This window comes from Nylanderia fulva, unplaced genomic scaffold (genome assembly GCF_048542155.1).
Source record: "Nylanderia fulva isolate GAGA-0341 unplaced genomic scaffold, ASM4854215v1 Scaffold399, whole genome shotgun sequence".
Lineage (NCBI taxonomy): Eukaryota > Metazoa > Arthropoda > Insecta > Hymenoptera > Formicidae > Nylanderia > Nylanderia fulva.
In genome coordinates, this window is record NW_028190475.1 from 1 (window position 1) to 13,004 (window position 13,004).

Here is a 13,004-nt window from a genome sequence, read left to right on the forward strand (position 1 = left end):
AAAAACGGATATACGAATATTGAATATCTATAGTACATCTTATATACATACGCAATGGATATTCTTAGAAACTCCAAAAACGTGTACACATAAGATATACAAAAACGGATATACGAATATTGAATATCTATAGTACATCTTATATACATACGCAATGGATATTCTTAGAAACTCTAAAAACGTGTACACATAAGATATATAAAAACGTTTATACGAATATTGAATATCTATAGCACATCTTATGTACATACGTAATGGATATTTTTAGGAACTCCAAAAACATCTAATATACATACGCATATAAGATATACAAAAACGGATATACAAATATTAAATATTTATAGTACATCTTATGTACATACACAATGGATATTCTTAGGAACTCCAAAAACGTTTATACATAGGATATACAAAAACGGATATACAAATATTGAATATCTATTGTACATCTAATATACATACGCAATGGATATTCTTAGGAACTCCAAAAACGTTTATACATAGGATATACAAAAACGGATATACGAATATTGAATATCTATTGTACATCTAATATACATACGCATTTAATATATTTGACAAAATTTATCATATATACACAAAATTTTTTAAATCTTTTTAAAATATTTTTTAAAAGATAAAATAATTCTTGAAAATATTTTTAAAATGTTTTTATGTCCGCTTTTTGATGTTTAAAAATATTTTCAGAAATATATTTTGAATATACATTTTAAACTAATATTCAAAAATATGTATCAAATATTTAAGAAAATATTATCTGAACGATAAAAAGAACATTTTTAAAAATATTTTTAAAAGTTTTTTAAAATGTTATCACAAAAAATTTTTTAATTATTTTAAAATATTCCTAAAACCATTTTAAAATGCTTTTATGCAATATTTTATAGAAATATTTAGAAATATTTTTGAAAACATTTATATTTTGTGCTGATATATGTGTATATATATATATATATATATATATATATATATATACTTATCTACCATTATAGTGGAGTATATGCATCGTAATTGATTTATAATTTTTAAGATGCCAAAATTAAAAGAATATTATTAGCGTTATTAGCGCATAGTTCGCTCCAATACTATACTGAACGTATATTACTTTTCAATATTTGCAAAAAATATAGAATTAATAGCTTCTGCGCTTGTTGCCAATATATATATATATATATATTGCAAATATTAAATATTTTGCAAATATTAAAAAGTAATATACGTTGAGTATAGTATTGGATCGAACTATGCGCTAATAACGCTAATAATATTCTTTTAATTTTGGCATCTTAAAAATTATAAATCAATTACAATGCATACTCCACTAATGGTAGATAAGTTGATTGCACTGCGTGAGTTGTGCGACACTGCGGCTAGACATTTTTCATTTGTCTTCACTGCTCTTCTTGGCTCTCATCATTACTGTCTCATTTCTCGTTCATCTTTCATGCAGTACACCACGCTTTGAAAAATCTAGAAATCGACTTGCGACGTTTTAATTTGTCTAAAGTGATTGTGCGTTGTGTGAAAACAACATTTCGTGGAGTAGCAGCAGGCAGTACATATAGTTTTATTAATATTAAAGCGGTAAGTCTCGTATATATGTCTTATATTATTTTATTTACTATTTTATTTATAATTAAGCATAGTTACAATAAACTTTTTCTTCATATGTTTATTTCTTAAACTAATATAACATGCTAGTCCAATAATTTAATTAATATAATCTAGCAGCACAACACATCCGAAAGACATGCAGAAAATATCTTCGGAATATTTTCTGAACGTCTTTTGAATATGTATGCTGTATGAGTAAATTGGTTAATATAAAATGCATAAATCTATTGCTTTTAAAAAGCTGTACTAACTTTTCAATTTTTTTATAAATTTAATTTTTTCAATTTTTATATAAATATAATATTATTTTCAATCCTGTTTCGGTCCAATTTTTCAGTTATTTTATTTTTTAAATTTTAATTTATAGTACTTATATATACAGCACGCTCATTCAAAAGACATCCAGAAGATATCTTCGGGATATCTTCTGAATGTCTTTTAAATATGTATGCTGCATGAATAAATTTGGTTAATATAAAATGCATAAATCTATTGCTTTTAAAAAGCTATACTAACTTTTCAATTTTTATATAAATATAATATTATTTTCAATTTTGTTTAGGTTCAATTTTTAAGTTATTTTATTTAATAAATTTCAATTTAGTATATGTCCACTCAGCATGCTTATTCAAAAGACATTCAGAAGATATCTTCGGGATATCTTTAGGGTACTAAATTAGAAATAATAAATTTAAGAAATAAAATAACTTAAAAATTGGATCTAAACAGAATTGAAAATAATATATATTTGTACAAAAATTGAGAAGTTAGTACAACTTTTTAAAAGCAATAGAATTATGCATTTTATATAAATAAATTTACTCATACAACATGCATATTCAAAAGACGTTTAGAAGATATTCCGAAGATATCTTCTGAACGTCTTTTCAATATGCAAGCTGTATGGGCAAATTTGTTAATATAAAATATATAATTAAAAATAAATGTGAGACGACCCAACTGGCTTAAATTAATTCTTATTATTATTAGTTTGATGCCATGTACAAGAAAAGACAACGTTTCGACCTTAGGTTTAGGTCCTTATCAAGTCTAAAATTAACATTAAAAAATACAATAGATGTACATACAAGAATTTTGATTTTTAAGAAAGTAAAGCGCAAACCAAAATTATAATAACAATTTAAACGTACCTTACAAATTCTTTAGTGCAGTATATAATTAATTTCTTTCATTTTACATATTTCAATATAAATACTGTGTCACGTAAACGTTCAGTATGGATGGTAAAGACGAACTAAGTTAAACAGCTTTGATTATTCTATCATAGATCGGATTCAAATTCTCTGTGTCTTTCTGTAGGTTGATCGTGTTATTAAATTTTTTTATAAAAAACATTTCAGCAATCTCTCTTTTCCTAGTGTTTGTTTCTCGATGTAAAATATTTAAGTTTGTCCATTTAAAGTCATGCGAAAAATCATTTCTATGTTTGCTTATAACATTTTGATTGCTGACATGCATTTTTATATTATTCATATGTTCTTTAATCCGAGTATTAAGGTGTCTTTTAGTTTGTCCGATGTATGTGGCGTCACAGTCATTGCAGTCAATTTTATAAACTATTTCGGTCATATCGGCTTTAGGTAATTTGTCTTTTCGGGGTTTAATAAACGTATCAAGTTTTTTTGGAATCGTATAAATAACACTTAAGCCTGTTTTCTTAATAGATCTCTCAATAGTCTCACTTAGGTTCTTAACATACGGCATTAAAATACAAGACGAAATATCAAATACATTATTTTTGTCAACTACATTATGAGAATTTTCTAAAAAACATGTTCTTTTATACATATATCGCTCAATGACCGTCCTAGGGAAACAATTATTCAACAAGATTTTTTTAACCATCTGTAAGTTCTCATTATGAAATCGTTTATCCGATAACAAAATAGCGTGGTCGACTAAGTTATTAATCGTGTTAACTTTGTATTTAAACGGATGGTTAGAGTGGTAGTTTAAATATCTACCAGAGAAGGTGGGTTTCTGGTACCAACTAGTCAATAGTTTACCATTGTTTCTAAAAACCAATGTATCCAGAAAGTTAATCTTGTTATTTATCTCTGTTTCATGTGTAAATTGCAAACGGTGATGGAATTTATTAAACGTAGTCAAAATGTTATCAATTTTATTGCGTGGTACTATTGCAAAAATATCATCAACGTACCTATAATAAACTGAAATGTCAAATTGTAAAGAGCTTAAACATTCTGTCTCAAGATCAGCCATAACTAAGTCTGCTAAAATAGGTGAAAGGGGGGATCCCATTGGCGTACCATGTATCTGTTCATAAAATTGATCGTTGAAACGAAAACTAGTAGATTCTAATACAGCGTCGATTCCATATAAAAATTGTGTCAAACTAAAATTTGTGTTACATGAAATATCCTTCCAACGTTTTTCAATAGCTTTTAAAACTAATTCCTTAGGAATGTTTGTGAATAAAGAAGTGACGTCAAGAGAAATTAACATTTCATTATCTTCAATACTCAAATTCTTGATTTTATTCGCAAACGTCCAACCGTCTTTTATATGTGAGATAGGTTTCGTAATTGATCGTTCCAATATATCATGTAAAAAACGCGCTATACTGTACACCGGGCTCCCAAGTGACGAAACAATTATACGTAAAGGCGCGTTAACTTTGTGAATTTTCGGTAGACCGTAACATCGAGGAAGGTTCCCATTTGTGGTATTAAGACGTTTAAATGTCATTTCATCAATCAATTTGTTATCTCGCCATGATAAATGGACAAACTTAAATATTTTACATCGAGAAACAAACACTAGGAAAAGAGAGATTGCTGAAATGTTTTTTATAAAAAAATTTAATAACACGATCAACCTACAGAAAGACACAGAGAATTTGAATCCGATCTATGATAGAATAATCAAAGCTGTTTAACTTAGTTCGTCTTTACCATCCATACTGAACGTTTACGTGACACAGTATTTATATTGAAATATGTAAAATGAAAGAAATTAATTATATACTGCACTAAAGAATTTGTAAGGTACGTTTAAATTGTTATTATAATTTTGGTTTGCGCTTTACTTTCTTAAAAATCAAAATTCTTGTATGTACATCTATTGTATTTTTTAATGTTAATTTTAGACTTGATAAGGACCTAAACCTAAGGTCGAAACGTTGTCTTTTCTTGTACATGGCATCAAACTAATAATAATAAGAATTAATTTAAGCCAGTTGGGTCGTCTCACATTTATTTTTAATTTTATTCATCACTGGCGATACAAGATATCTACTATTAATAAAATATATAGTTCTATAATATACATTTGCATTACATGTAAGTGATGAATAAAATCTATATATATTGGTTATTTATAGTTTATAAATAGTATAAGTTTAAACATATTCAAACAATTTGCTATATATAAAGTTTTAATTTTCTTTCTAATATTGTTTGTTTCAGCTATCTTATAGAGTATAAAGGTTCTTTATAAATTATTTTATATTTTTGGATATTACGTTCAACTTCGATTCAATCATTCGGATCTATAAATCTTTATTGCACTTTTTATCTATTTAATTTTCTTGTGTCTCTCTGAATATAATTCAAAATGCCTAATAAAAAAAGTCAAAGAGAAAAATTATGTCGGAAAGTTAATGAAAAACTTTATCTGTCATTAGCAACAATTAGTGAAACGGATCAATTAGCAAACAATGAAATATTCTTAGATGAATATTATAATCAGAATTGTAAAAAAATATATAATAGTGTTGATAATGAAATTGTTATTGATAATAATGATTTTAATGATAATAATGATAATAATGATAATAATGATAATGATTTTTTAAATGATGATAACATTTTATTAAATAATCAAAGCAATAATTTGGAACAGAATGATTATTCTTTTCTTAATGATTTACAGCAACGTAATGATACTAATATTTCACCTCCATTATTTGCTAAGCCTAAGGAATCTCTTTCCACAAAATTAGGAAAATGGTCTATTGACAGAAATGTTAGTTTAACTGCATTTAAACAGTTATTAGATATACTACGCGAAGAACCATCATTAATTAATATCTTGCCAGCTGATCCACGTACTATTTTGAAAACACCCCGCAAATCTAATTCTTTAAATAATTCATATCATTATTATACGCAAGTCACTAAATTTTTTATCTTTGAAACATAATATAACTGTCGATCAAAATACAGAATTTTTTCTTGCAATTAATATTGACGGGCTGCCTTTAACAAAAAGCACATCAAGTTCCTTTTGGCCAATTTTGGGTACAGTTAAATCAATTAAAAATCTAAAAAATCAAGTATTTATAATAGCTTTACATTATGGAAATGAAACACCTAAAGCCAATGAATTTTTAAAGGATTTTGTAGAAGAATGTATAAAATTATCAAATGGAATAATGATACAATCTGTTTTATGTAAATTCAAAATTTCAATGTTAATTTGTGATACCCTGGCCAAATCTCACATTTTATCTATTAAAAGTCATTCAGGTTATTTCTCATGTACGAAGTGTGATCAGGAAGGGGATATGGTTAATAACGTTTTATGCTTCGTTGAAACTGAAAATTTAAAAAAAAGAACAGATCATTCATTTAGAAATACCCTTCAAATCGAACACCACACAGGAGAAACACTTTGGCTTCAAATTCCCAATTTTAATATGATTGATAATGTACCTTTAGATTATATGCATAATCTTCTATTGGGTGCAACAAAAAGGTTGTTATGTTGTAAGCGTTATGGATGGATATTTGGCAAGCCTCCTCATAAATTACGTGCTTTAAATATTAATAAAATTAACAATAATCTTCAGGTTTAAAAAAAATATATTCCTTGTGAATTTGCAAGAAAAACTCGGCCAATAAACGAATGTAAAAGATTTAAGGCGACCGAATTTAGACTTTTTCTGTTATATACAGGCCCAATAGTTTTGAAGAAAGTAATACTATTAAAAGAGTATAATAATTTTCTTATGCTAAGTTTAGCTAGCTCAATATTGATAAGTAATCAGTACACAAAATTTGAAAATTATATTTCATATGCCGAAGACCTAATAAAATATTTTATTAAGAATTCAATTAAAATTTATGGACCCGATTTTATTTCACACAACATACATAGTCTATTGCATTTAAGTGATTGTGTACGTTTATTTGGTTCACTTGATGAATTCAGTGCTTTTGCATTTGAAAATCATATATGCAAAAGTTGAAAAAGTATATCCGTAGACATTCGCAGCAGCTACAACAAGTTGTGTGTAGAGTTAGTGAGGATAATAATTTTTTGCAACCAATACAATTTGTAAATGATAATTCCATAACATTATTGCAAGAACATTTTAATGGTCCATTAATAAATAATTGCACTTTTCCGCAGTACAGGAAACTTAAAACGATTAATTATTGCTTAAATATTTTAAAAGTAGCTGATCGATTTGTCGAATTGACCGATTCAACTATCGTTGAAATACTAAATTTTGCATCATATCAAAATGAAATATTTTTAATAGGTATCAAGTATATTCCTCACAAAGATTTTTATTCAAAACCATGTTTTTCTTCATTATTTGATATTAAAGTTATTATAAAATATAATACTATATTTCAAATGTGGAGATTTGACAAGATCAAAAGAAAATTACTAGTTTTACCATATAATGATCAATATATTGCATATCCTCTACTGCATTTATAATTGTCTTAAATAATTTTATAATAAATAATAATCGATCACATTTTTCAATAGTTAGTTAAACATAAAATATTTGATAATTTTTAATTTAAATATTTGGAAACTTTATACTAGCTAGAAAAGAAAAATAACATACAAGCTAACGAAAAGTTAATTTTATAAGTTATTTTTCTTATTTAATTAGTATAAAGTCTCAAAATATACTTAATTCAGATTTATTATAATATAATAATTAATTGATCAGTTTTGCATTGAATTTTTTATTTTTTATTAATTTCTTTATTACATATGTATTTTATTTGTTTAAAAAAATATTCCTTTTCTCTAGTCTTTCAATAATTATATTTTAAAAAACCCTCTTGTTAAATTGTGTAAATTTTATAACTAATTTTTTTTCACTGAATTTTATTCGTTGAGATATATTTATTCGTTGATAGATAAAAGTTCAGTTTAGATTGAGATCCGAAATTGATTACTATCAGGTTATCAAGTAATTAAATCTGAACATCTGTAGCCCATAAAAATTTTAAAATAAAAAATTAGCATGTTGAGAATAAAAGTAACGAAAAAGATTTCAAAGAAGAGTCAGTTATGATATTTATTTTATTCTTTAAGTGATCTTGATCTATTTGTTAAATCATAGTTTTTCTCAAATGACATATCTCTATTTGTTTATTTCATTGTCTACTAGAGAAGTTTTTAATAATTGAATTTGAGTTTTAGGAATTTTTAAGAATTGATTAATATGTGTATATAGATGACTTGGCTTGTCGTTCGATTCAAAGAGGATGACACTGTTGAGGCAATACCGAAAAAATGGTTTTTGTTAAAAGAATCTGCATGCTATTGGCCACCACAAAATTATGATACTACAGCTATTAAAGCAGCTATAAAAAATGAATATAGTCCTGATTCAAACTGGATGAAATACGGAGCAATTATTTTAGGCACATATGGTAAATATGTTATTGTTTATATTATATAAAATTGTATAACATTTTTATAAAAGAATTATTAATTTATTAATATATGTATAAAGAATTATACACACACACACACTGTTATTAATCATGGAATATCTTCTTTTATTTGTAATTATCATAAACTTATAATAATTACATTGTTATTTTGTACCACACATTTATTTAATATGCAATTCTATAATGTACAACAATATGGTAGTTATATTCTTTGTTATTGGATATATAATAAGTAATGTTTATTTAGGTGATTTAAAACTTGCTAAAAGAAAGGCAATTAAAGCCCAACGTACAGATGATCTTTCATCACATACGGAGATTTTAACGAAAAAGAATAATAAAATACATAAGCGGGGACAAGGCAAAAGTAAAGGACATAAGGATTACTCAGATACTGATAAATCTTATGAATCGATATCTGATGAAGATAGCAACACATACCCTACATTACCACTTTCTGGCAAGAGACACGGTATAAGATAAATACTTTTCTAGTAAGAATTCATTTTATTTTCAAAAACTAATTTTCCTTATATTTAACAGATAATGATCGCTCTCCAATGGAAAGTCAAAATATTACTAATCGTAAGTATTTTTAAAACTTGAACCTTTATGTAAAATATTTATTATTACATTATTAATCAGATCAATATACTGAAGAAAATACGGCTTAGCAATTTATATATTTAAATACTGCTACCGGCTTTAAAGTGGAATAAATTAATATAGAATTTATTTATTAACACTATTATTTAGATTAATTTATATTAATACTATTATTTAATTAATACTATTATTTATTATTGAAAAAATCAATATTGTTTTAAAATATTAATTTTTTAAATGTATATTATAATTGTTATCTAAAACCAAAATATTTAAATATAAATATATTTAGATAACAATTATAATATACATTTAAAAAATTAATATTTTAAAACAATATTGATTTTTTCAATAATAAATAATAGTATTAATTAAATAATAGTATTAATATAAATTAATCTAAATAATAGTGTTAATAAATAAATTCTATATTAATTTATTCCACTTTATATTTATATTTAAATATTTTGGTTTTAGATAACAATTATAATATACATTTAAAAAATTAATATTTTAAAACAATATTGATTTTTTCAATAATAAATAATAGTATTACTTAAATAATAGTATTAATATAAATTAATCTAAATAATAATGTTAATAAATAAATTCTATATTAATTTATTCCACTTTAAAGCCGGTAGCACATGGGTACATTCAATGCGGAGCGGAAAAGTCGTCAACATATACATACGAGTATATTCCTATGGTAGATAAGCTACGACAGGCCCAGCGCAGTCCGCTGTAGCATACTATTATAGGAATACATATGTTGAAATTTTTTCTGCTCTCCATTGAATTCACCAACGTATTATCGGCCTTAATATAACAAGTTTGTTGTTATACAACAATTCTATTAAATAAGCATTATTAATTAAATTGATAATATTTTCTTGTTATTTTAAGATAACTTCAAGCGAACTACAGATAGCGTTCACGTAAATGCTGATAAATAATTATTTTTATTTTTTATATGTTTTGTATTTTTTAAATTCCTTTTTGTATAATATTTTAATATCCAATATAATTTAACTTTCAGAATTTTCAGAATTCAGTAAACAACTTCTTAAAGAAGTTCATCTGATTAATCTAAAATTAAATGACCCTATGGATAACGTGAATATACTTGTAAAAAAAGCCTGATATGCTGATGAGCCAGAACTAAATGATGACACTAATACGGCTGTTAATACTTTAATACAATCGTTTCTAGTCGTTACAGAGCAGGAATTAATGTCGATGGAAGAATGGCTATCGAGTTCAGCTGATAACATACATGCACTGGTGTGTACTTAATTATATTATTATATATTATTTAGATTATATTTTACATGATGAAAATTATTTTCTAATAAAGAACTTTTTTATTTTGTGAATTTTATATTTTAGAGTCATCAACTGCGTTTAATTGGAGGCACAGATCTTCCCCATGTAATCAAAGCCATTATGTCGAGAGCAATTTCAAATGAAGTTGGAATGCTATATTCCTGGGAGGGAGCTCGGCAAAAAAAAGCTTTTAAATCGCTAAAGTTCGTCCAAGTGATCATTGGTAAAATATATTATTTTATATACTCTACATCAAAACCATTTTAAGCATATACATATACGCTTGAATCAAGTTTCATCGTAACATAACTGTGTTGCGTAATCAAATAATATTTAAATAGAAAAATTTGAATTTGAATTTAATTTTGTTACATTACTTTGTCGCTTTCATTTTTTTATTCACAATTTTTTTATTTAATATCTGTAATATATATGTATTATATGATGATGTTACGCATTAAAGTTCGCAGATCTGTTCACACCGGTTATGTTGCACAGTTACGTTATGTAATGCTCATATGCGTGCGTAACTTTTATATTTACTAAATGATTTTAGGTGTTGTTCGACTGAACTCCAAGACAAAATCTGCAACAGAATCGGATATCATAGAAGTAATAAAAAATTGGCTAGTTAGAAGTAAAGAACGCAGTAACAAGTTTCAATCAAAAAAGAAAACGGAAAACACTGTGTGTCAAACAGATTCCGTTTGTGAAACAGGCTCTGCTTGTGAAACAGGCTCCGTTTGTGAAACAGGCTCCGTTTCTGAGAAAGACCTTATTCAAGATTAAGATAATTATATGTATAACTTGCCGTTATATATATATAATTATTTGTTTTACATTTATTACAAATTAAAAGTAAAATTTTAAGGTTTTAAATACTATTAATTTGATTGTTCTGCTACTATATATATTATTTGCATTTATTATTTTTGTTTTTTTTATTTAGTGCACATTTATCAAAATTGCTTTTTGTTTTTATTTTAAAATTGAGTTCTTTTTATTTTAAAACTTTAAAACACAACAACGGTTGAAACAACAGTTTTTAATTGTATAGAATATATTATATATGTATGTATTAGAAATAACTTCATTGGATATCTGTACTATACATACATAATATGACATTTAAAATGTTTTTCGAAAATTATAATAAAAAATAAATGCTAAAAAATTATATTAATATACAAAAATATATGTATACAGTGAATATGTTTATTACATCCACTGTTTATATGTACATACATTTTCGTATATCCATATAATTTCTTTAGCATTTATTTTTTATGATATTCGAAAAACATTTTGTACGTCATATTATGTATATAGTACACGGATATCCAATGTCGAATAAAATTAGCTGGAATCTTGATATAATATATATATATATATATATATATATATATATATGTACAATTAAAGGTAGATAATTAAAGTATTAGTTTAAAAATTTGTCACATTTTTATAATAAAATACTAAATACAAAATGATCAAAACCTATATATGGCTGTATATTTGAATCTTTTTGAACCTCTCAAATAATATATACATATAATATATGAAAATGTATATACATTAAATGTACATATAGATATATATATTGGATATACGTAGTACATGCATATGATGGACAGTATACGTTCTTTCGATATACATAGTACATATATGTGCGAGGTACAGTATACGTTCTTTGGATGTACATAATACATGCATGTGATGTACAATATACGTTCTTTGGATATATATAATACATACATGTGATGTACAATACACGTTCTTTGGATACACATAGAATATGCTAAAAGTGCGACGATATGGATATACAAAAATGTATGTTCCATGTATGTACATTGGATGTACAAATGGATGTATAATAGATCTACCTGAGACCTACGGTGCATTGCTTTTGAACATCTATACGATCTGCAATGGACATCTTTCAGATGTGTTATGATATACACAGGATATCCAGAATCCATTTCCGTATATTCTATGTACATCTAGGGGATCTTTTGTGCTGACTGGGTACTTTCATAATGTACATAAACTATGAAATATCTCATGAAATCATTTTCTGATTATTTTATTCCAATTTTAAATCAATTGGTGTAAAGAAAACACAGATATAAATAAAGATATAAATTATAAACCAGCAGCTACATATTTTCTCTAAAACTGAAATATCTCGTAAACTTTTCACTTTTTCACAATTTTATCTTTATAATTTTTGATGCAGAATATTGTAACAAATTGATTTAGATTGAATATAATGCTTTTATTAAAAAAAAATTATGACATTCATTTTTTCATGAAAAAAATTTTTTACAAATTTTTCTGTTACGTAATAGCCTTGAAACAAATTAATTTGTACAATATAAATTTTTTAATTATCAGAAACGTCTCAAATATGCGCACCATTACATTAAATACTGTGTATATGTATGTATGTATATGTATATACAGGGTGTCTCATTTTAATCGCCTGAGGCAAATATTTCTAAAAATATTAGATACAAAAAAATGTTTCAAACAAAAGTTATTTAACTTCGAGGGTAACATAAGATGATGTCATTGGTTTGACATTGGATAGTCGTTTGTAGGTCTCATGAATGTCACCTTGAATTTTTTAAATGGAATCCTCTATTTTTTATTATATATTCTTGTAGCTTATCTTGATAGCTTTCCAAAACCTTATAATAAGTATTTTTTCATGGAGTACTCTTTGAGTTATAAAGGTTCAATGAA

At 25.4% G+C, this 13,004-nt stretch overlaps 1 pseudogene; it reads left to right on the forward strand.

Annotated features, from left to right (window-relative positions):
- The first annotated feature begins 1,331 nt into the window (after positions 1-1,331).
- Positions 1,332-11,072, forward strand: LOC114936638 (uncharacterized; annotated as a pseudogene).
- Positions 11,073-13,004: the final 1,932 nt, after the last annotated feature.